Genomic DNA, 25,594 nt, shown 5'->3' with positions numbered 1-25,594 from the left:
GGGGTGTCCTGAAGATCACAACCCAACCTTAAGATGGACTCCTCGATGAGCAACCTTCAATTGATGAAGTTTGCCAACTAGCCCATATTCGGTCGCAATACAGAACAACTCTCCAGTAGATAGCGTCCTCGGCCTAGCAATTGTCAAAGGCTCTGCATCCTTGGTAGCGTCTTCATTTGACCTCATAGAATCGAACTGATTCCTGCTTGACACATCAGCTATGAGGATGTTAGACTCAGTTTTTTTCTTGATTCAAGCACTACAACATTATACACATATAGCTACGAAAATTAGTTAGAAAAAGGAAAAATATAGCAAATACATATTTACAACTACAAAAGTCAATATTTATAGCTAATTGAAATAATTTTAGTGATAAAAATTCCTCCCTCGAAACTAATATTCATCTCTTCCTTTAACTTATTAAAATCGTGGCAATAACTAATCATTTAGCTACAATGTATTAGCTGTGGTAAAACATTGTAGCTAATTAATGTATTTAGATATAAACATTTTATTTACATGGCATATAGTATCATTATTAGCTACGAGTTTAACCATATAGCTAGTATTTGTGCATTAGCTATAAAATATTGAAATGTGTAGCTAATTAAGGTATCTAGCTATACAAATTTTATTTTCATGGTAGTAACAATATTATAGTATCATTATTAGCTAATAGTTTAAATATATAGCTAACATGTGTGTATTAGCTATAAATTATTTGAATTTGTAGCAAATAAAGAACGTGAAAATTAATCATCTACAATCCTTATAGTATGCAACTATAGATATTCTAATTTATCCCGTGAGTAATTATATTTTTATTACTTATAAATTAAATAGTTATAGTCAAACATAGTGTTAATCACACCGCTAAAGTCCATAGTAAATTGGAACCTTCAACCAATAGCTAACTTAAAAGAATTCTTCAACAAGCTAAAAGTGTGGGATTTTGTAAAATAAAATTTTATTTTAAAGGATGAGGTTTTTTTCTTTTCTATAATGATTTAAAACTAACACTTTATGAAATATAGATAATTTTATGTATAAGATATGAGATATTATAAAAATTGGTAATGTTACATATTTGTATATATAGACTTGTATGTATGTTTTAGATGATGATGATGATAGCGTTAATAATACTATTAATATTTGAGAATAACAAACATTTGTTTATTGTTAATTCTATATAGAAAATGCAAGAAAATAGAAAAAAAAAACAAATTAAATTATATAAAATACGATTAAATTTATAGGAGATATGATATAAATTAAATCGTATAAAATAATGAAAAATTACCTCCTTAAAAACTTTTTCATTGTTTATGTGTTTGGTTTAATACTTTCATAATATTTTTCATACAATCGTACAAGACTATTGTAAAAGAATAAAGTAAAAAGAAGAGATTAAGAATGATGGAGTCACAAATGATAGCGACCGGAGAAGGCAATAGCAGCAACTAGAAAATCAACAGCTGATTTAATACCTATTTAAATTGAGGCTGGTAGTAATGACATTGAAGCATTCATATTTTGTAAAAGAATTAGTTGATAATATTTTAAATTACTAGGATGAAAGATTTTATGAGTAGACAATTAATTGATTGAAAATGACTTTATTAATGTTTTAGTTTTTATATTAGATTTTTTCTTATGATGTCATATTATCTATTTAATATAAAAATATTGCTATAAATTTGTAATTATTATTAAATTTGTTAATTATAGCAATATTTGTTACAATTAATTATATCGAAGCAATAAATTATAAATTCTTGATATAAATTATTTGTTCCATTGCAAATAATTATAATATTTAGCTACAAATTATATATATAAAAAAATTATATCTTATTTAGTAATTTTTAAAAATGATAAAATTGTAATTAAGTTGAAAAAAAATAAGAGTGTGTTTGGGATTGTTGTAGCTTAAAAATAATCAATTCAGTTATAAGCTACAACAATAAAAGTATTTGGTAAACAACTTTTAAAATTGATCAAGTTTAAAGATAATTATGAAATAATTTGATTTATAAAAGGATTACAACAAGCTATTTGGCCACAAAAGGCGGCAAAACATTCGATCGCCTTTTGTGGCCAAATGGCTTGTTAGAATATAGTGAAACCACCAGATTCCGATAGATCAGCTCATGCCGATCCTTAAAGGACTAGCTGTGATGCCGACATGCTTTGTTAAAGATTGCTTGATTTCAACAGTTTATTGTCGAATTCTAACAGTTGGTTGCCGGCTAGCCTATTTTCTTCTGATTTTTTTTAATATTTGATTTAATAAATTTTAATGAAGATAGATTATTTTAGTATATTTTGTAATATTTATTAAATATATACTAAAATATATTTTATGATTATACATATATTTTAATGAGTAAAATATGTCATTTTAAGGGCTAGTTTTGGATTATTGTAACTATAAGTTTAATCAGATTATACCAAACTTAAAAATAATTAGAAATGTGTTTGGTAAATTTAATTTTTTAAATTTTCGTGAGTTTCAAAAGCTATATACCATATATGTGTTTGGTAAATTAGATTTTCATATTAGCATTATATGTATAATGACCAAAAAGTATATATTCTTTCTTAGATACATTTATAACTATAAATAGTATTTGAATAAATATTTTAATAAATCTATTTAATTCATTTTATAGATAAATATTTTTATATAATAATAATTTATAGAAATAAAACTTAAAAAAATTGGCCTGCATAATAGTAATTGCCATCGGTGCCGACGATCAACTTTCGGTGACCATTGAAGGGCACATCTAGCAACACCAACTTAGGATTGGAATCTGTCGATCTATGAAAGCGCAATGATTTTGATAGAAGTTGATGTGGTGGTTGAGTGCAGATGGTTGACGAATATGTTTCATTTGCCTACACTCAAACATCAAATCGAAATCTGGTAGTGGCTTGTCAAAGCCAGATAGTCATTGTTGGCTTCGACAGTGATTGCCATAGCGCAATCCAATTTAATTTATTTGTTTAATTTGATTTTTTAATAAGATTACTTTATAGTTTGATATCTTACAAAGGACCTTATTTGTCAGTCTTATTTTCAAAATCAGTTTTTAAAATATCTTACAAAGGGCTTTTTTTGCGATGGTATACAATGACGACTGAGGAAAATAAATAGGGTTGAAAAGACTTCAATTCAAAGACATTCTCTGTAGAGGGACTGAAGACCAACTTTAGATCCAATCCTTCTCTCTGCAACCATCAAATTAAATCAACATGTCTTCAACATTCAGTGGCGACGAAACTGCTCCTTTCTTTGGCTTCCTCGGCGCTGCTACTGCCCTCGTCATCTCCTGTAAGAACCAAACACATATCAAATTAATCCAGTTTTTTAGTGATTGATTTGGCTTTTCGATCTGGGGTTTTAATTGGGTGTATCGCAGGTATGGGAGTTGCATATGAAACAGCAAAAAGTGGAGTAGGTGTGGCGGTGATGAGGCCAGAATTGGTGATGAAGTCTATTGTGCCGGTGGTCATGGCTGGGGTGTTGGGTATTTATGGATTGATTATTACTGTTATTATTAGTACTAGGATTAACCCTATCTTATTGCCTCTTTGATGGTTATGCCCATCTTTCTTCTGGTCTTGCTTATGGCCTCACTGGTGTCTCTACGGGTATGGCGATCGGAATCGTTGGTGATGCTAGTGTTAGGTATAATCATTCTTTCCAATCTCCGTCATCTACCTGAAAAATTAAATTGGTAAATTTCTTTAATTTGGATTGCTTATAGTGTAGAATGGTTGATTTTTTTTTAGCACTGTAACTTTGATTGGATACTATATATTGATTAAATATGTGTTGTGTTTCACTTCCTTTGTGAACTCAATGACTTTCTATTTAGAATTATCTCATTGTGATCCGAATGCTTTATGCTATGATTAAACATAGCTATTTAAGTACCGTTTGGTGTGGCTTAAAGAACCACCAAAAATGGCCACAAAAGATCAGGTCACTATTTTGATATGTCTTCTGTAAAGTTTTGCTTGTTTGGTTCATGAGTTGCGATGCTTAAAATGTGAATTTCATTTAGTAAATTATAGAGGCTAGAGGGTGAGCACTTCATGTGATTTTACAAGCTTTGCATTTCTGCTCTTCATTTATTGTTTTATTTGTTTTGTTTTTCTTTTCTTTTCCATGTTGTAATAAGGCTTTAAGGGAAAATTGTTAATCTTTTCAAAGGTTTAACCAAAGACATGAGTGGGTGAAAGGGGACTTGTAGTTGGCTCTATGTGCAAATGCCTTACATATTTCAATTGTGTTAATGCACTATTGCTATCTGCTTTCTTTTTAATTTTCCTCCTATGTTTTTCTTTACATTTTGTGTCTGTCATAAGGTTACGAGGAAAACTCAGATTGTGTTTTTCTTTTGTTTAAAATCTAAATAGGTATGAATTTGCCTGAAATTTGAAACTTTTTAACTTTTCGGAAATGGGGATTATAGTTGGAAAAGGAGGAAAGTGCAGAAGGATTAGGGTAGGGATGGGTTTTGGGGTAGAAAGCGAAAGAAAAGGGCATCTTGAACGCAAAATTCTCTTTTCTACAAATACAACATTTAGATATTTGTTTTTGACAAAAATTGAAAAAAAAAAAAAAAAAAAGACTGACTTTTTGATTCAAACGAAATGGTTATCTGAACCATTTACAAGGTTTGTTATTACTTGTGCACAAAAAATTAATAGCCCCTTAGTAATGGTTCACTGGGTAAGCTAAGACTGGACAAAGGAATATAATGGTTCCAATGACTACAGAGGATTGAATAGATGTCATCGTTAAGGTAGATATCTTGGTTGCATTTATGCCATCTTCTAGTTCTCATTGAGCTTTTTTGGCATTTAAAATTAATGTCATGAATTTGTTGTTTGCCTGTTAGTGCTCTTATTTTTAATTTGACATGATATGTTGTGCTATTTATTTATTTTTTAATATTTTTACTACTGAAAATCCTGATAGTGTATGGATGGAGACTTTGCACCAATGATTGAACTTGTGAAAGTTTGCAAGAAGTATGGCTTTTTGTTATTCTTAGGTGATGTATCATTAAACATAATTATTATGCAATTTGCATTCCATTTTTATTCTTTGCACTCGGTCAAACAATCAAACTGAACATTCATTTTTATTATTAATTTAAATAATTATTAATTAATATTACTGTTTTATAGGTAAATTAAAACGACGCCGCAAAATGCTTGGTTTGGGCAAACAAGTACTTAATACTTATCCCAGTTTGTATTGATACGAAGTACATTTATCTTATTACTCTCTCAACGCATACACACAGTCACACACTTGAGTAACAGTAAGATTGAAAAAGAGCTCAAGGCGAAGATGCCTTCACTGGACAAAAAGTATGCTATGGAACCTGAGGAAGTCGGTCATGAACTACTACTGTACAGTAGACTCTCATCATTACCTGTTGAGATTCCTGAAAACAACGTCTTATTGGAACCTTCCAAGAAAGGACGGTGCTGGTATGAGCTTAAGAGTAGAGGGATGCTCAAGTGTGGTAAGAGGAAGAAAGTTCAGTTCCTGAGAAATGATGAGACAGAAAAATTGTTAAAGAAGCAATAGGACGATGTGGCTGTTATACATAAAAATAAAACAGCAATGGTGGTGGTCTCATTTTGGTTGTTGGGAACCACATTGAGGTTAATAAGAGAAGTTTTGGTGCTGGTAATAATGATATAGAAGCATTCATAATTTGTAAAAAATGTTAGTTGATAACATTTTAAATTACTAGGATGACGGATTTTATGAATAGACAATTATTTGGTTGAAAATGACTTTATTCATGTTTTATTTTTTATATTAGAATTTTTCTTATGACGTCATATTATCTATTTAATATAAAAAATATTGCTATAAATTTGTAATTATTATTAAATTTGTTAATTATAGTAATATTTGTTACAATTAATTTTAAACGAAGCAATAAATTATAAATTCTTGACATAAATTATTTGTTCCATTGCAAATAATTATTATATTTAGCTATAAATTAAAAGTATTCATAACAAGTAATTTTAATATTTAGCTATTAACACACTATGTCCATAGCAATATCTTTTCATATATAGATATGACTTTTATATGTCCGTAACAAATAATCTTTTTATTTAGTTACGAATTTAATGGTCACTTAGCTAAAATGTCAATATGTTTGCTATGGATATTATTTTTGTAGCAAAAATTTTCAAATTTTAGTTACAAATTTATATTTGTGTAGTTAAAATGCAAACATAGCTATACAGACTATTCTCCATTGCTATAAAGGCAAAACTTTTGCTACAAACTTACTATTGTTATGGCAAAAACATTTAAGTTTTAGTTACATATTAATCTTATCCATAGCAAAAAATATAAATTGTTAGTTACGCAAGCAAAAAGTTACATGACTAACTTTTAGTTGCGTCACTTCTAGTTACGACAAGCTACAAAACATTGCATTTGTAGCTAAACCATTTAGCTACGCAAACTCATATTTTTAGCTACAATGAACATCATGGCTAGAAATGCATAATATTGTAGTGAAGCCTGGTTTGCCAAGGAAGTGTTGAGTCCTCATATGTTTTGATGTGCCAAAACTAATCAAAAAGTTTATTGGTATTTTAACAATCATGCAAAGGTATGATAAGAAGTCATAACCAAAAACAAAAATGCAGTTTTCCCAGTTGGTGTGACCATGCTAGATGAAGGAACGAGTATTCCTAGTTTCATAGAATTGCCTAAATGAATGTTTTCACAACACGACCACGTTCTATATGATCAAAATTGTGTCAAGTTGCTCACAATGGCACGACCAAACTGCACGCCCGTTCTAACCAAGTCAAAAGTCAAAGTACCTGAATTCAAAAGTTTTCACGCATTTGATAAATCTTGAAGAACAAGCCTTGAAGATCAACTTGAAGTTAAAGTGTTTCAAGTGGAACGATAATGTCACACAATCGTTCCTAATCAAAGATCGTTCTTGGTAGAAAGTATACATTCCAAGAAGTCGTGAATGCTTTTGAAATTTTTATGAATTTTTAAGGAGCCAATAGAACAACCATTCCATGTGGTTAAATGATTGTTTGCAATGGTGGCACGCCCGCTCGCGATGGTGGAATGATCAATATATGTTAGAGTCCCACACTGACTAGGCACGCTCAAGCCTACTGGTTTGTAAAAGGGGATAATCCTCCTATTCAACAAGGCCTTATTGGGTGAGGAGTCAGGCCCACTTCAAATTCTATCATTATAGAAACTCTAAAGCTGCACAAAACTAACCATTATAAAAGGAACGACCGTTCGCAATGGTGGAACGACTGTTCCTTTGGGTTCTATAGCTTTTCAGAGTTGCATTAAATGTAGCAACGGCTATTTAGTTCATAGGGAAGAGACAAGCAATAAATAGAGCGTTTTATTGCAAAGACACATAGAGAGAATATCAGAGAAACAAAAGTCTTATAAAAAACATTCTCACATAATCCCTTGAGCTAAAAATCCAAATCATTATCACTCTCCTGTACTCATATTGAAAACCTTTGAGAGTATTGTTTTTATTATTGTTTAAGCCTAGTTTAAGAGGCAATCATTCACAAACTTCTATGCAAATATCTTGTGGGGGAATTCTTGTAAATCTATAGGTGAAATCTATCAAACTAATGTAAAAGTGAAATCTGATTCTAGTGGAACTTCAAGGAGGTTGCCTTAAAGAAGTGGATGTAGGAGGCTTGTGAATATAGCTCCAAACCACTATAATGTTAGAGTAGGTGCGCCTAAGCCAATCATATTGTTGTATGTTGACTCTATGGATCATTATTATTCAATCTATTAAAAGCATTGTTTATATTATGTAAAACATATTTCATATGTATGTATTAATAGATGCCCTTAGAGTGGTTGAACCTTGACGAGGGAATTAAATAGTGATAAGTCTTGATTGTGAGATCCCTATGATCACTTATGGTGACCATTCTAGAAACGTCTATATCTGAAGTATTATCTTGACATATGGCACAAATAATATAGTAAGAGTATCATAGCGTTGAATGACCCTATCGGAAGGTAGTGACAGATCTCATATGTCAAGGTTGTTTGGTGACAACTTGGTGTAACGTATGGGTGCTTGTTGTTCACGAGTTCATGGACCGGTCCATTAGAGGATTCCACATGGATGGTAACACCAATGTCCATGCAAAACATCCTTTAACAGATGGTGGTGCATGTGGTCCTTAGACTTTAGATCACTGGAGCGTCATGTGTACCTATTGGTGTAGTTTGACACTAGTCAAATTTAATCTTGATAAGGTTATCAATATGGTAGTAATTGGCTACATCAAGAAGTATATCATGACTATGGTGGATCGACAAATGATTCATCACTCCTATGTATAGGAGATATTATCTCAATGAGATTCCAATAAAGGACAACGACCTTGGAATCTACGGCCACAGTGGAATTGAATTAAAGCTTGATTGGTTGATTGGTCTAATAACCTAATTTGAACATGTCAAGGTGGTTTATGCTTGAAGCTGACATTACTTCTATGCTTCAAACCTTGATGAGATAATAGATGATGAAATGATTTGATTGCACGGTAACCATACTGTTGACAGGTAGCGAATATGCTGAATCTGAATCTATCGAGTGCACATAATGCCTTACTAGAGACCAATCTTGGTCTGTGTGTAATGAGATGATTAATTGGGTGTTGATCACGATATTACTCACTATTGACATGATGAGGAGCTTTCAGCTCACAAACATAAAAGGCAATTTAAAGAAGATAATAAGTGAGGGGCATTTTCGTCATTTGTTGACAAATGGGTATTTTGGTTAATCTCACAAAGCGATTAAATTTGCTAGAAATGTTGTTGCCGAGATTCAATCCATATTGAATTTAATATGCAAGATATCTAATAAATTGTATCAATTTATAAAAAGTATCAATTGTATGTAAGGACAATACCCTACTCAATCCCCCTCGGGGGGACTAGATTGACTTTCCTCTCAATCGGCGAGGCCTTTCAATATTTAAATGTATATATTGATGTATATAAAAGATCATTATTAGAGGATTAAAATAATAATGGCTCATTACCCGGGTTATGATTTTGTTCGGAAATCATGGATACTAATTAAATAATTAGTGGAAGGGTATATTAGTAATATAACATTCAAGGGATTTTAGGGTGTGCCTATAAAAGGGCACTTTTCCTTAAAATCCAATAACACTCTCATTTTTGGTCGTCAAGAGAAGTTCATTGAGAAAAAATTTTCTCTTAACCTTCTCGCTCACCCATCTTCTTTAAACATCACAAATTAAACTAGTATATTGATTTATGTTGATTCTTGCCTTTGTGTGGATATTGTTGGTTCACTCCTATCCTTGGAGTGTGAGCATTTTCATCAAATTGAAAAGTTGTGTAGCCTCCAAACATAGGTAAGAATCTAAAACTTTTATGGGTTTTGGTTGATTCAAAGCATGTAAACACCGTAACACTCATATATGGATTTTGGGGCTTCTAGGGTTTTAATTGGCAAATTTATGTTTTCTGTTGCCTATTTCTTTGATTAAATCCTAACATATAAGTCTCTAAGCATTTCTTCTCTCTCAACTCATTTATTATTCCTTGCATATTTACTTGAACATCATTATTATTTGCTCTCATTCATTGCTCACATTTATTACTCTCTCATTTATTACTCACCATTGTTTATCTTCATTGATCATAATCATGCTCATTTATTGCTTATCATTGTTGTTGTTTTAAGTTCTTAACTTGTGTGGATGGTGAAAGTTTTTATTCCACAATTATTTTTATAGATTCATATTCACCCTCCCTCTAGGAATAGTTTGCCATATAAGGTTATACAATTGGCATAAGAGCTTGGGCTCTTGTGTAGAAAACCTAACGGTTTCAAGAGTTAATCGATCTAAATATGGCTAGTACATCAACACCTCTCTTTAATGAAAGCAATGTGCTACAAGACCCCCATTGTTTTGTTGTTTAAACTACACACAATGGATAATTAGAATGAGACTTCATAGTAGGTCCATAGATTACAATTTATGGAAAATAGTAGAACAAGAGAACTACGTTCTCATGGACCCTAATAAAGTCTTCCAAAAGAGAAAGATGACTACACCGTAGATGATGAAAATAAACTAAGCTTAAATGACAAAGCTCTTAACATTATTTTTGTTCTCTTGATGCTATAGAATTTGTGAGAGTTTTGGCATGTGAAACGACTAAAGATAAATGGGAAATTCTTCAAACAACTCATGAAGAAACAAGTCAAGCGAAGGAATCAAAGATTGAGATGTTATTCTGTGACTATAAGCTATTTGAGATGAAAACCGGAGAAAGCATCACCGACATATACAAAAGGTTTTCCAACTGGATAAACAACCTCAAGGGTCTTAGAAAGAGTTTTGAAACTCTTGAGCTTGTAAAGAAAATCCTTCGTTCCTTGCCAAAAAGTTGGGCAATGAAATTCACTGCTATTGAAGAATCCAAGGATCTCACCAAAATGAAAATGAATGAGCTCATTGGTAGCTTGTTGACTTCTGAGATGAAGAGAAAGCCAAAAGAAGAAGAAAGCAAACCAAAGAGGGAGATTGCCCTCAAGACGATAAGTGAAGAAAAGGAAGGTGATTCATCTATGGAAGAAGATGAGATCAACTTCTTGGAAAGAAGATTCACTAGGTTTCTTGGAAGGAACAAAAGATTCCAAGGAAGAAATTTTCAAAGGTTTAAACCAAGAAATGAAGATGAAAATGACAAATCAGAAATCATTTGCCATGATTGTAAGAAACCGGGCCGTATTCGTCAAGATTGTCCTCAAGCCAAATGGGAGAAGAAGGACAAAAAGAACAAATTCTACAAGAAAAGGTTCTTGCAACCACATGGAATGGAAGTGATACTCAAGTGATGAAAATGAGTCAAATGAAGAGCAAGCCAACCTTTGCTTTATTGCCAATGAATGTAATTCAGAAGGAGACTCCAAATTTGAGGTAATGAAAAAGTTTCCTTAAGAAATCATGTCTTAAAGAAACAAGCATGTGCCTTAAAAAATGAGCACGAAAAACTTTTGGGTGATCATGAAAAGGTTTTAAGTGAACATGAGCAACTCAAAGATGATTTTGATTGTGTTGCATGTGATAAAACCATTTTGAATAAAGAAATCGATTATTTGAAATTATATTGTGCGGATTTTCAAAATGAAAGCATTAGTCTAAAAAATGAGCTTGAAAACACCAAAGAGATTTTAAGTAAATTCACTTTAGGAAGCAAAAGATTGATGAAATGCTTGCTTCACAAAGATGTGCTTTTAACAAAGAAGGTTTGGCCTATAACATGTTTTCAAATGAAAAACCTTTTAACAAAATGCATAAATCATCCATTAAACCAAAAGCATCTTTTAGGAAATGTGGTTTTTTCAAGTATGTTGGTCATAGCACACACAAATGTTCTATTAGGAAAAGCAAGCCTTTTGTTGTAAAAAGGGTTTGAATTCCTAAGGGAATAGTTGAAACAAACACTCTTGGACCCAAGACCATTTGGGTACCAAAAATTACATAAATGTTTTCATTATGTAGGTGTGTCTTGAAGGAAAGAAGCAAGAAGCAAACGAGTGGTATCTTGATAATGGATGCTCAAGACATATGATGGGAGACAAGAGCTTGTTCACCTCATTAAAGCCAAAGAATGGAGGAAATGTGCGCTTTGATGATAACTCAAAAGGAAGAGTCATTGGCATTGGCTTTACTGGTAACAAGTCTCTAACCATTCATGATGCGTTGTTTATTGATGGATTGAAGCATAATTTGTTAAACATTAGTCAATTGAGTGACAAGGGCTTAAAAGTTGTTTTTCAATCCATGTGTTGTGAAGTCATTGAGTCTAGGACTAATAAGATTTCATTTATAGGCCATAGACATTCAAATGTTTATATTGTTGATTTGTATGACATTGCATCCAAAGATCTTTGTCTTTTGTCCACAAAAGATTAAGATAGTTGGCTTGGCATTAAAGATAAGGTCATGCAAACATGGATTTTATTGCAAAGCTTTCAAAAAGAGATTTAATGCATGGTTTGCCTATGTTTGTTTTCAAGAAGGATCATGATTTTGATGCATGTGCAAAAGGCAAACAAACTCGTGCTTGTTTTAAACCAAAGAATGTTGTATCAACGTCTAGACCTTTACAATTGTTGCATATGGATTTGTGTGGTCCCACAAGGACAGCTAGTCTAGGAGGGAAGCATTATTATTTTGTGATTGTTGATGATTTCTCAAGTTTTACATGGGTTTTATTTCTTACACACAAAAATTATACATTTGAATCATGATTGCATTTGATTAGGAAATTGCAAAACCAAGTAGGTTATGCAATTGCATGCATTAGAAGTGATCATAGAAAAGAATTTGAAAACACATTCTTTTGAATCATATTGCAATGAACATGGCATTGAGCATAATTTTTCTGCACCTAGGACTCCTTAACAAAATAGAATTGTTGACAAGAGAAATAGAGTTTTAGTAGAAATGGCTAGGATTGTGTTGTGTGAGCATAATATGCCTAGATATTTTTGGGCCGTAGCAGTCAATACCTCATGCTATATCATTAATAGAGCTATGATTAAGCCAATCCTCAAGAAAACTCTCTAAGTTACTCAGAGGGAAAAAACCGAATATTGCATATTTTCATCCCTTTGGTTGCAAATGCTTTGTGCTTAACAATGAACAAACCTTGGAAAATTCGATGCCAAATCAGATGAAGCAATTTTCCTCGGTTATTCTTCTCATTTGAAAGCGTATAGAGTCTTCAACAAAAGAACCTTTTTAGTTGAAGAATCTATACATGTGTTATTTGATGAATCTTCTTCTAAGAATGCAAAAAATGACAATGAAGAAGAAGTTGATGAAAGAACTTGAAATGAAAGATGAAGCTTCACCATCAACCAACAACAGGGAATAAGAACATCAAGAGAAGAGGTCAATGATAGAGATGACACATTTATGAACCTCAAGAACTATCAAGGGAGATCTCATTTCCAAGAATGAGAGATGAAGTGAGAGATGCTCAAATCATCGATGATCTAACTCAATGAGTGAGAACAAGAGCATCAATAAGGAATACATGTCAATTCGTAGCATTTTTGTCTCAAGTGGAACCTAAGAAAGTGGATGAAGCACTTAATGATGAAGTTGGGTACATGCAATGCAAGAGGAGCTAAATCAATTTGAGAGAAGAAAAGTATGGGAACTTATAGCAAGACCTAAAGATCATCCAATCATTGGCACCAAATGGATGTTCCAAAACAAGATGGATGAACAAGGTATAGTGGTAAGAAACAAAGCAAGGTTAGTTGCCCAAGGTTACTCTTAAGAAGAAGGTATTGATTTCGATGAAACATATGTCCCCGTTGCTAGATTAGAAGCTATTAGAATGTTACTTGCTTATGCATGCCATTTAGATTTCAAACTTTTTCAAAAGGATGTTAAAAGTGCCTTTTTAAATGGTTTTATTCAAGAAGAGGTTTATGTCAAACAACCACCCAGATTTGAAAACCTTGATTTTTCCGAACATGTTTTTAAACTCTCAAAAGCTCTTTATGGTTTAAAGCAAGCTCTTAAAGCTGGGTATGATAGATTGAGTAGTCTTCTTGTTCAAGATGGTTTTTGAAAAGGAAAAGTGGATACTACCTTGTTTACAAAAAGGCATGAGCAAGATATTTTGGTAGTTCAAATCTATGTTGACGATATCATCTTTGGTGCTACTAATGAAATCCTTTTCAAGGAATTTTCTAAGATGATGCAGGGTGAATTTGTGATGAGCATGATAGGAGAACTAAAGTACTTTCTCGGATTACAAATCAAGCAACAAACGGAAGGGATCTTGTTCAATCAATCCAAATACATCCATGATCTCCTTAAGCACTTCAAGATGAATGAGACAAAAGATTAACCTACTCCTATGAGCATTTCACTCAAATTGGAAGCCAATGAGGGAGGTAAAAGTGTTGATATTAAGCTTTATAGAATCATGATAGGTGCACTTTTATATTTATCCGCATCTAGGCTAGACATTTGGTTTAGTGTATGCATGTGTGCACGTTTCCAATCATGTCCTAAGGAATCTCATTTGAATGCTGTCAAAAGAGCTCTTAGGTACTTAAAAGGAATTCCAAACATTGGTTTATGGTATCCTACAAGATATTTTTTTAGTCTTATAGGATATTCAGATGCTGATTTTGGAGGTTTAGGATAGATAGGAAGAGCACTAGTGGAATATGTCAATTCTTATGAAGCATGCTAATTTTATGGTTTTCAAATAAACAAAATTCAGTTGCCACTTTTACCACAGAAGCTGAATATGTATCAACGGCTAGTTGTTGTGCACAACTTTTATGGATGAAGCAACAATGTGGAGGTTTTGGTTTTAACATGCATCGCATTCCTATTCATTGTGATAATACAAGTACCAGTAATTTGTCTAAAAATCATGGCATCATTCTAAAACAAAGCATATAGACATTAGACATCATTTCCTATGTGATCATGTTAGCAAGGGTGATATTGTGCTTGAATTTGTTGATACTAATCACCAATTAGCTAATATTTTAACTAAGCCTCTTGATAAAGAAATATCCTACACTATTAGGAGAGAGCTAGGAATGATTGATGCAAACTAGGTATGATTTATCATCTTATATGATTGTTTAACGTGCGAAATTGATTGAGATGATGTGTTTTATGTGCATATTGAGAAATTTTTGAGTTGATTGTGTTTACATGCTTTAATCATTGATTGTGTGATTGTCTTTGCATAAATCAAAAGTGCAATAACTCTTACATAACCCCGTTAGTTCTTTGGATCCACCAGATTACAAGAGTAAAAAGGTTGGGATTATGAATTAGGTGCTCAAATCTGCTTTTGGAACAACCCATGTAGAGAAATCTATAGATGCACCTCCAAAGGAGCCCCATAAGGAACATTAGATGATGGACTTAAAAATCACCAAGTGGCAAGTCTTCTCACGAAGATGGAGAGCTTATTCAGCTCATATGGAAGATTTTTTTGCAACTTGGCATACGTGGGACGTACTTTAGTGAAAGCATGCATGTATGCTATTGTGCTTAAATTGGTTGAAGAAAAGTCAAGTTGATACAATCTTGTGGTTGCCATCAATTTGATACATTTCCTTATAAATGAAAAATCCTCAAGTGATTAAGGGTGCGTTTGTTTTATTTTTTCATACCCTATTCCCTATCTTATTCCCAAAATACCTGTTTGTTTAATTATTTGGGAAATACTATTCTATTTTTTTAATTACTTTTAGTCCCTTAAGTTTATTAATTTAATTAAACCAAATTACCCTTTCTTTAACTAAAAACCCAAAGTGACAAATAACCAACCGATAAACATCCATTTGTAGCTGTCATTGACAAATAAAAACTATGGCTCCGTTTGGTTCATTATTGGGTAGTTTTTAGAATAATCTTTTGAAAAAAAGTTTAAAAATTAACAAAAACGCCCCCATCCACCCATAGTTGCTAGATTCCGGCAACCACTGAATTTGTTACAACGGTGTAGAAACGACCGGAATTGGCCGTTAATTAGCCAATCTAGCCTTTTTCAGTCGGATCCACAGTGGATCTAGCCGTCAGCGACGGCCAAAGAAATGATCATCGTTGACTGACAACATCAACCATATCTTTGGCCATCGCTGACGGCCAAATTTGACCTTTTGAGGCCATCGATGGCCAGATTTGGCGATGCATGACTGGCTAGATCTGATCGGCTTGTATCGTAACACCATTTTTTGGCCAGATTCCGTTGGTGATGGCCGGAATCTGACACTGTGGGTAGGTGGGGGTGTTTTTATTATTTTATAAAATTTTTATATATTGGGGTGTTTAGTTAAATTAGCAAACTTAGAGGATTTTTTTGTTAAATTTTAAATTTTACCTCGTAATACTCACTTTATTCAACTATCCAATATTATTCCCAAAATCTTATCCAAAATAATAAAACAAACGTACCCTAAAGTATCTAGGACGTTATTATTTGATGATATTTTGATGAATGTGTCTAAGTCAAAATCTTTAATTTTGTTCCAATTGGAACGATCGTGCTCCATGGTCGTTCCATGTCGTATGAGCGTTCAGTCCCTTGGAATATTCGTGCCTCATAATAGCCATTTGTTTAGGTTTAAAAACCTAAGCACGGCCGTACCTGCTTCACATACGACTGTTCAGAATCAAGTTGACCTAACCCTAATCGTTCAAAGTTTCTTCAGAACATCACGCTCAAAACCATTTTCTCTTTGAACTCTTTCACTCAAACCACTTCAAATCAATCCAAAATTGATTCCAAACTCCACCAATCTTCAAATATCTCTAAGGAAGGATGCCTACAACAAAGAATATGGCAAAAGGCAGATGTATCCTGAGACAATGAGACTTGAAGGGTCCATATGGAATCAAGTTCAGAAATCCAATCCAGAAAAAGGAATACAAGTGCATAGAGAATAGAGGTATGAATCTTGGTAGAGCCTTTGATTGGGCTATTATTCATGAGTTAGGATTGCAAGATAAACTGTTAGAATGGGTTGATAACTTGAAACAGAGAAAGCTGATAAGTCTTAGATTTTTGAGGTATAGGCATTTGATAAATAAGTTCTAAGGTAGTTTAGAGATTATTGGAGTAGAAACAAAAGAGCATCCTCCATACATAATGATTTTTAGGCTGAAATATGAGGAGCATGTTGTAACTCCAACAACATTAGCAGAATGGTTGGAGTGTGACTCTGATGGGCTAGTGGATCCTCCTAGAGGATGAAGTTCTGAGATTTCACAGCACTCCATTGGGGGAAGAGGGCCTTGTATTCCACATAGGTCAAAATCCACTAAATTGAGTGATCTAGAGATGAGGCTGTTGCATAGATACATCACATATTCCTTCAATGCATGGAAGAGATCAAATGGTCAAATTACAACCAATGATGCGCTATTAATGGAAGCAGCATACACATGAATAAAAGTAAATACAACAATTCTCTTGATAAGAAAGCTTGAAGAGATTCAGAAGGATTTGGGGGAAATCCCGACGGGAATGCTGATTACCCTCTTCTATGATAAACTGAACCTGCAATTGACAGAACTAGATGATGAATAGAAGGTCAAGTTTGATGATTCAAACTTGTTTACTAAGAATGTTTTACAAAGAATGGAGATGATTGGAGCAAGGAAAAACGGGAAGTGGGAGTTAATTCCTCCTAAAGGTCAATTAAAAGAGGATGCAACTGAATCATCAAGTGGGGATCCTTTGGACTTTAGAAAGAGGATTAGAATGGAGGCTGGATCGAGTTTGTTGCCTCCATGACTGGCTAATGAGATATTTGAGAGAGTTGCATCACAGTTTGATGCAAAGTTTGATAGGCTGGACAAGGCAGTTACAGACAAATTCCTCCTCCTAACTAATCATATATCCGAAATCTCAAATGACCTTCAAACCTTCAAAGCCTCTATGCCATCCTTTCCTCAACTCAACCTTAGTCAAACGTACTTTGAGTCAATCTTTTTTATATATTGATTTCTATTTTTTTATGCACATGGGAAACATATGTGTCCTTTTGGACACTTGAACTTATGGTTTACTTTTGTTTTTGTTCTCATGTTTGTGAATGTTATAATGAATTTCTTTTCATCACTATTACCTGTCATTGTGTGCTATCTTTTTGCTTCAGAACAAAAAAGGGGAGAGACAAGATAAAATTGAGAAATTGTTTTTGAACTACTTGTGGTCGTTCTTCTTTGTCGTTGTGTTGATGTGTTGGTATTTGCTATCTTTTTGCTTAATGACAAAAAAGAGGAGAGATAAGATAAAATTGAGAAATTGTTTGTGATCTTGTTGTGGTTGTTCTTCTATGATCTTCAAAGTGAGCTTTATGCTCTTATTTGAGAAGAAGAATAATGGTTGTGTTAGGAGTATGCTTGGTGTACGGAGAAGCAATTATGATCACTCTATTTTGGAATATGCATGTTTTAAGAGGAAGCTTTTCAATTTTTGTTTTTGGCATTGTTTATGAATTTGTACTTTCATGTGAAACTCAATTTTTGTTCAGTTTTATCATCAATAAAAAATGGGGAGATTGTGGAGCCTTCATGTGTTTTGATGTGAAAAACTAATCAAAAATTGAGTAGTATTTTATCAAACATGTAAAGGTATGACAAGAAGTCATAACCAAAAACAAAAATGCAATTTTTTCCAGTTGGTATGACGGTGCAGGACGAAAGAACAACTATTCCTACTTTCATAGAATTGCCCGGATGATGTTCCTCATAGCACAACCACATTCCATATGATCATGTACTCTTTCTAACCCAAAATGATTCAAGTCACTCGCAATGGCACGATCAAACTGCACTCTCGTTCTAACTAGGTCAAAAGCTAAAGACTCAAATTCAAACGATTTCATGCCTTTGACAAAAGTCATAGTTCACACAATGTTTAGCTAAGATATAAACTGAAATTTTTATTACCATTAATTCAAGATAAAAATTGGAAAACAAAGTGAAAGAATTTGTTAACTCATCACCAAAATTATCTCCATGTTACAGTATAAAAAACTGCTGCAATTTGTTAATCCCTCTACGAGTCCTTAATTGCGAAACACACATCTCCTAATTGTTCTTTCCTTATCAAGGTTTCTCGAGGACTTCTGCTTGTGTCTCGTTGTCCGGTGCCAAAATTGGACCTGCTGAATATACCAGCAAGCTTAAGTTGCGCTCACTTTCTTCCGGACATCCTCTTCCTTTGAGCTTTTGGAGCCCGTGCTTCACCATCATCAACATTCCTTGTTTGATTCAAGGAGACCGAGCCCAGAAACGATGGCATTCTTCGATATAAACCATTTTGATGATGACCTCGCGCGATCCAGATGTTCTGTTGTAAGCACCTTCAAAAGCTCGTCTGATTGAACCACAGGATCTGCCTCTACACCTAGCCACAAGCCTTGATCTTTCTCCTAATTGAATGTTTAAATCCTGCTGGAACCACGAAAAGTTAGACAACAAAAAGATCAACAGAAGTAGCAGGTAAATAAGATATCAATTCGCCTGTTATAGCAGCCTAAAACCGGTTTGTCAAAGCCTACTAAATAGTAAAATCAATTCCACTACTCAAGCAATTCCAAACCAAGTTAGGATTTCACACCATTTTTTAAACAATTTAGCGTTAATAACAGTAACCAAGAAAAAACTAACTACATACTGCATCCTTTAATTACCAAAGAAGTCAGGAATTTGATGAGGACTAATTTAGTCTACAAATTTTAAGATATCTAGAAGGAGTTAATACCTAAAACCTAGCTAAGAAGATATGGTTTCATACAAAACCCATTAATTCATATCCAAAAATAAAAAATGAATCGTTTCCCAAACACGATTGTATATACAAATCTAATATAAGAAAAATTTGGAATGTCAACAAAATTATATCTATATTTATTACAATAGACATACAAATAAGATGATCAGTTAAGAGAGAGAGAGACCTCAAAGCTGTGCTCAAGAACAGCGTGACTCCAATAACATCAAAATGGTTGATCCCTGCTCTATCAAATCCACAAAAGCTGATACTCAAGTTTGCATAAAGTCCAAGGAAAGCACCATAACCACGCATTAGTACTCACAGTTGGATTGTCACGGATAACCTGTCAAACAATTTGAATATGCCCAAACTTAAACAAAAATCTGACTGACATACACAGTAAAGAAACAACTTCTAACTTTTCATTGTTTTACAAAAATATGAACACTGCAACAAAGAGAAAGAAAATTACTTTTCAACGTTGATTACCTTTCCTTCTTTTTACCAGCCAAAACATTCGACAAAGAACCTTGCACTGCCCAGCAGTTAATCCCACCATACTAACTCTGCAGCCTTAAAGAAAAGGGAGTGGATTCTCTTTTGCAAATCAAATTCTCTAAGTGGTGTACTATTTTCAAATATATTGTTTGGAGCTTCTGCAATGTATTTTGCAAGTCAAACCGGAATGTGTTTCCATAAGAACGACAAGGGGCAAGTGACCAAACAACAAAAGCATTGCATGCTGATACTGTTAGCACATTAATAAGGGCAATCCCATTCTTGCTTTTCCTGCAATTCCCAAAAGAAAAAAAGAAAAAAAACATTTATAAGTTCAATTATATTAAACAGAAGCACAGGCAAACTGGATAGTGTTACAAGCAAAACAAAGAAATACTCTCTTACGATTCTGGAACTCCCACCAAGCAGTGCAACCAATAGTAGCAGCCTGCTCTAAAAAGCTTATATAAAAGGCAGGATCTGCAATCATCCTGTGGCAACAATAATTTACATAAGAAATCTGTGACAAACCAAAAATATACTAATTTAATACTCATACTGAACGGAAAAGATATACATATGCATATACCTATGTTATAAATATCTTACATTTTGAAAAGAAAGATCAGAATTCAGGACAGCAAAATCCACACTAGAGTTCAAATGTATTATCAAAGAAACAAGTGTTCTTAGGACATAACAAAGTTCAATGTTCTTGACTAAATAGAAGACAATTGAAACTTTACTTCACAGTACAAGAATAGAATGAAAGAGTCCAATATTTTCAAGTTTTGTCAAAAGGAGAAACAATCAATTCTGTTCCTAGACTAAGTTTTAACTGTTCGAACTTCAAGCTTTTCAGTCTTATCATTGATTCAAAACACATCCTAGATTTATTAAAAACCAAAGGAAAGAGAGGGATGGGGAGAGATAAGGACAATTTAATAGATAGTTCACATGAATAACTTGGTTGATTAAAAAGAAAATAATGTGAAGCAGAAAATTCACAAAATGTTCAAGACATAAGTCATAATGCAATCCCGAAGAAAATACAGAAAATTATAATAATAGCTCTAGAAACTATTCCAAATTCTAGGGCACACAAGACTTACCTGCCGATGAAGCCTGGAAATTCCTTCAGGAAGTCTCGCGAATAAATCTGGTACTGGTTGGTCTAGCATTGTTGCTAGGAATTTACTAATTGAGCGAGCTGACTAATCCCTAGAAGCAATATTATAAAAGTTTCCAGCCATAAGAGCCAACAGACAAATAAATAAATGCGGAGAGAGACTACACACATTTCAAGCTTGTCGAAAACCAACAGGTTCCATCATTGTCTTCTGCCGCATTCATTCAACACCGCTTCTAAGAATTTTCGATCAAAGAGCTGGTAGAAATTAAATAATTAGTCACATCTAGGAACTTAGTAAAAAACATTTGAGCAGGAGAGATTTATTTATTTAAAGTGAGAATTATTTAATCAACAATTCTTCAGTAAGTTTAATTGGGCTATAGGGCTCCAACCTCTTCAAGAAGCATCCGCCTCCGGAAAGTCCATTCTCATCTCCCTCATCACCATCATCAAAATCATCAAAGTAGTCATCATCATCACCATCATCATCACCTCCATCACCACCACCTGGTTGATTTCTTTCCAATATCACCACCACCTCCACCAACTGCAGCTATAATTTGAAATGAGTAGCCACTTTGCTCAAACCGTTCACAGTATAGAAGAAATAATTAAATAATCCAACTTGAGAAAATATTAAGTTTAGATGTTACATAAAAACAAAACTCTGAACCTTAGTTCTGTGAATTTTTTAAGTGTCCGACTCACAAATTAATGGAGAAGGTCCAAGATATGAACACTACACCTAAGATATTTAATTATAAAAAACAAAACATTGGACGATAAATTAAAGTATGAAACATATTATTTCAGGTATAAATTTTAAACCCCAAAAAGTACAATAATATTACTACACGTGTTCGTGACAATTAGTAAGGAAAAGGAATTAGAATGTCAGCAACTTAATTCTTTTTTAAAAATGATATAGCGGAGAAGTGAGTAAAAAGTGAACCACTAAGTATTCACAACCACGCAATTACAGTCAATGGCCTCCACTATTGCTTATCTTGCTGTTGAACTTCAATCATAGGACCTATAATTCCAAAAATGGTGTGACTGGTCGGTGTTTCAAATTGTAGAGATATTATCCCACACCTTCAGACTCACTGCACTTTTATATTCCAGAGAGCATTGTTAGAAAGTTGAGGCCTTTGAGGCATTTCATTTTTAATTTAGAAATGGAGTTGGGACTGAAAGTATTTTGGTGAAGGGAGAATAGTACAAATCTGTACAGGAAGGTGATGACTCGTAATAACTCTTGGTTGTTCAATTGCTAGAATTTCTTCTTATGGTGGGCTTATAAGGCAATAAACTGGATAGGGGGTGAGTTTATCAAAAAGGGTTAGGGCATCTCAAATAATTTTATGAGTCAGAAAATTCCGTGTAGAAGATAAAAGTATAGGATAAGGATGAGAGCAGTTTCAAACATGGAACAGACAGTAGGAGTGTTCAATTTGTGTCTTAAGTTTGTGAAGAAAGTTCAAAATTCGGTTTTGACATGTTCTGAACCTTTAAAATGGCAAAAGATATTCATAATTTATCAAGTATTAACAAAAAAAAAGACATGGAATCAGAAAATCTTATATGTAAGAAGGCCTCCATTACTGGTTGACCCAAATGAACTATATTCCTTAATCAACACTATCATTGTTCTCAGATGCCTCACATAGCCAACAACGGCCCCAGGAATAGTACTTTTAGGCATACTTAAATCCCATCTATTCCACTTTATTACTTGTCTATAAGCCATTCAGCATACAAATTTACCAAATCATACACTTCTAATCAATTCACTTAAAACCGTTCCCGTACTAGCAGAGGGTTTTCCTAACAATTTTGATATCATTACTCTTTAGATTAAGTTGCCTGAAGCAGAAAATAGAAGATAGTTACACAAACTTTGAAACAAATATTAGAATATACACATCATGAACAACATAACTGTGAACTTTTATCCAAAAAAAAAAAAAAAAAAGAAGTTGAAGTTTCAAACAGAATTCTAACAAAGAATTGTAATATATATTAGTCCTAGGTCATTTATAAATAAGATAATTTTAAGGCAATGTGGAGGTCTATAAATTCCTAAAATGGCTTTTACATTTAAATCATGGCTTCAATATAAACTTCCGTGTGGGCATCCACCATGTAAACCTCCAAGTAAAGCTTTAAAGTTATATTTTCAATGAAGTTATAACTGCTCACAGAACCTAATCCACAACATTCATAGTTAGTAATACTTGTGCTTATGTTGTTTGAGTGCACTTTCCCTAAATTATAGAAAAACCATCCTTACAAAATATCTTCAATTTTAACAGATCCTCACAAGAAACATATCTCTAGATTTAAAAAATCCAGAATCAATAGGTTTAATTTCATTAACCCGCCTTGAAATTTCACTCTTACACAGAAGGAAAACCACTGAAAAATCTGAAGTAAACTTCCTAACGGAGACTTTAGACATAAAAAAGCAAACCAATAGAAACCTCTGCATGGTCAATGATATTATCCCAATTCGATTAATCAAATTACCCTAACGCAACACTTCCTACGAAATTAAAATACTTCAATCAACAATAAGTAATTAAAACAAACAAATTTAACACATAAAAATAAGAAATTTAGTGAGGTCCAACTTTGGTTATCAACCAAACTGAATTTCAATTTCACAACTGACCTCAGGGCTAGGCTGCGATTGTTTCTGCGTCAAGTCAAGCTTCCCTTTCTCTAACGTAACCGCACCGAACGCACCGTACTGTCCTCCCTTCATAACCGGACCGAATTCAACACTCGAACTTGACGCCAAAGCACTCGGTGCAGTATAACACCTCTCCAAGCCAGCCACAGAACTCTCTCCGCCATCGATAACCGACGCCGAACACGTCACATTTAAATTCCTCCTCCGAAGCTTGACGGACGTCGGCTGGCTCCCCGGTTGAGTTGGACCGAGCCGAGGAATCGGCAGACTCCGCGTCGTAAACGACGATAAGGGTTTGGCGGTGATAGGGAACATTATGTGAGACATGATTCGGTGTTTGGATACCGAAAAAATTTACGATTCGCGCGAGCTAATTTTCCCGCAACACTATGTAGAGAGGGAAAATATTTAACCTTTTTTGGGATTCTCTCTCTAGAAAGGGAGAGAATTATGAGCCTACTTAGTAAAACGCGAATTATACAGATAGCTGTATAATTTACATATAAACACACGTATACGTATTTTATAAAATCTATCATATAATTCGCATATAATAAGGTTTTTCGTATAATTCGTGAACTATTCACGAATTATTGAAAAAAAAAAAATCTCACCTCCAAAACGACGTCGTTTTAGTGGGTTTTTACTAAAAATTAAAATAAATCTCTCTGCTTTGGTTCTTCTTTAGTTCTTCACTTTTTTTTCCTCAGTTCAGTTCTTCTTCTTCCTCAATTCTTCTTCAGCTTTTCTTCCTCAGTTCTTCACAAATTTCCACAAGCAATCAACTCCCACAATCAACTCCAGCAAACAATCAATTTTCACAACCTTGGTCTCTTTTGTATAGACATAAGTTTATACTTTATACAAAAGAGACGAAGGTTTAAGAAGGAAGTGAAAAGAAGGTGGAGAAAAGAAAGAGAAAGAAGAAAAGAAACTTACATAAGCCAGAGAGAAGAAAGTTTTTAAAAAAATGAGAAAATGAAAGAGAAGAGAAAGGAGGGAGAAAATTTAATAAAATATATAGTTTTAACTTTTACATGGTACATTTGTAATTTTTGTAAACTGACTGCAGTGTGTATTTATAATTTTTGTAAATAATTGGTTTTGTTATGATTGTGTTTGATTTGACACTATAGTTGAATCTTGACTAAATATTGTGTTTGAGTCTGAAGACTATAATTTGAATATCAGTTATATTTATATATTGTGTATTTGTGTTATTGATTAATTGAATACTTTGCATTTGAAATGTTATATTGATTTTAACCAGATAGTCCATAAAAGTGTTCAAACTAAAATTGATATTGCTGTATTTTTCAAAACGTATTATTGACAATACATCGTATTAAACCCGTATATACTCGTACCGTATTTTTTCTGTATCCGAATTTTATGGCCGAATTTTTATAAATGTATTTTTCACCGTTTGCCGTATTACACCCGTAAAATTCCTGTATCCTTTTTTTGCCATACCCGTATTTACTAACTAGGATTATGAGAGAGGAAGAAAAGAGAAAGAGAACGAATGGTTTTGATACAGAGTTAGACGAGTGAACGACAACAACCCAATCGGAGAGAGTGTGGTTTTGAGAGTGAGTCGACACGGTGAGTTCGCTGGGAACTCAGCCGGCCTCGTTTTGGTCGCTGACTTGTGGTACTGAACTCGGGGGTGCCGGGGCGGTCTTGTAATTGTCGTTGCCTTGGCTAGCTAACTAAATTGCACTTAATAAATTATATATTCCGATATTTTCCTATATTTACTAATTAAATTGATTAAATATCAAAGGAGTTATAATTGCACTTAATGTTGTATAATAATTAACTCAAATAAGGAAATACACTAACAAATAAAAGA

General features: G+C 33.4%; 2 pseudogenes; one reads left to right on the top strand and one right to left on the bottom strand.

The window, feature by feature from the left end:
• Positions 1–3,264: 3,264 nt before the first annotated feature.
• LOC116118896 lies at positions 3,265–3,784 on the top strand (annotated as a pseudogene).
• A 15,106-nt stretch (positions 3,785–18,890) lies between these two features.
• LOC116118893 lies at positions 18,891–24,081 on the bottom strand (annotated as a pseudogene).
• Positions 24,082–25,594: the final 1,513 nt, after the last annotated feature.

The sequence above is a fragment of the Pistacia vera genome, unplaced genomic scaffold (assembly GCF_008641045.1).
Source record: "Pistacia vera cultivar Batoury unplaced genomic scaffold, PisVer_v2 Contig862, whole genome shotgun sequence".
NCBI classification, from domain to species: domain Eukaryota; kingdom Viridiplantae; phylum Streptophyta; class Magnoliopsida; order Sapindales; family Anacardiaceae; genus Pistacia; species Pistacia vera.
The sequence above is the reverse complement of the archived record's forward strand: the minus strand, read 5'-3'. Positions and strand labels throughout refer to the sequence as shown.